Below are 1,325 nucleotides of genomic sequence, written 5' to 3' on the forward strand. Positions count from 1 at the left end.
CATGCGTATGTGAACATAAACTGAACACCAATATTTCTGAACAAACTTTTTGCAAGAATGAGATATTGTGAATAAATGACAAGAACAGATGATCATCATTCAAGTCATTCAACTAACAAAACATAATACATCAGTGTGAAATGTCTTGTAATTTCTATTTCAATTTAACAGCTGTTTTCTTACCAACATCATACTTTTGTGTGCCATACGGATTTTAAAATATACCAAAAAAAAATGCTTCATATGAATATTTTTATACTTCTTTTAAGAATGGGAGGCACATTTAGAGGTCATTTCTGGTTAATGGTGTTACATAATTCATCGGTATTGTGAAACTGATGTGTGAATGAAATATTGTTGCCTCTGTATTTTTGTATTTTGTTTAAGTTGCTCCGGTAATTTTATGCACAATTTGCTGGTATTAGCCTACTGAGTGAAAGAGACTAATGGCAGCATATCACATTGAAAAACCACAACTGCAAGTTATTTTATCATAAAGTTTCATATTTCAGAGCGGAAGGGCATATATTCAACAATAACACAAATATCACGATTACAAATCATAAAGACTTCATGGTTTTTACTTTGTTCTCCGAGAACTCGCAGTCCATAATTCTGTCAAAAATTACATTTCCAAAAGTTTGTCAGAAAACGAAAACAAACACTTTTTTTTTTTTTTTTACATTTTTTTAGTGGAGACAGGAATACAGCACTTCACCAGAGTGTATGAAGATGACAATTACGGCCAACTACACACAAAAGAAGTTTTCCACCAAGACAAAGTCTGAGGGTTTAATGTAAGACATAGATCACTGCTGTACTATTATACTCACTGTGATGTAAAATAGAAAATGCTGAAATAAATAATAATAATAACACAGTACTCAACAATATTTTATAGCACACTAGTAATAACAAGATTATTATTAGCATTATTATGTTGATTATTATATCTACATATAATATATATAGCAGCATGGTTATCATATCACAGTATTGCAATCGCAATATTCAGCAAAAGTGACTGCAATAGAAAACAAACAAACAAAGCAACACATCGTGTTCACGTCCTTCAGTGCTGAAAGAGAATATGAGAACATACAGGCCTGTAATGTACAAAATACAAAATCAGCAGTTTAATGTAAAAATGACACTTGAATGTAGGTTAATAAAAAGACTACGCAGCCTATTTCATACAAATGCAACCAGAAAGCAATACAACGGATATAAATAAAAAAATGCATTTCTGGTTCTGTGCATTGCACACATTTATCTAACATGAGAACGCAGATATCTGTTGACGTAGCAGCGGCTCACTGTAGACC

The 1,325-nt window shown here is 31.8% G+C and overlaps 1 protein-coding gene across 2 annotated transcripts in view; it reads right to left on the reverse strand.

The window, feature by feature from the left end:
- Window positions 1-515: 515 nt before the first annotated feature.
- Window positions 516-1,325, reverse strand: part of dok7a (docking protein 7a) — a 22,173-nt gene continuing 21,363 nt past the window's right edge. For both annotated transcript variants that reach the window (XM_016251647.1, XM_016251646.1), the window contains exon 13: window positions 516-1,325. This exon is cut by the window's right edge and continues 303 nt beyond it. The gene's annotated coding sequence lies outside the window, so the exon portion shown is untranslated.

This window comes from Sinocyclocheilus grahami, unplaced genomic scaffold (assembly GCF_001515645.1).
Source record: "Sinocyclocheilus grahami isolate Dianchi unplaced genomic scaffold, SAMN03320097.WGS_v1.1 scaffold1064.1, whole genome shotgun sequence".
In the NCBI taxonomy this organism is placed as follows: Eukaryota; Metazoa; Chordata; class Actinopteri; order Cypriniformes; family Cyprinidae; genus Sinocyclocheilus; species Sinocyclocheilus grahami.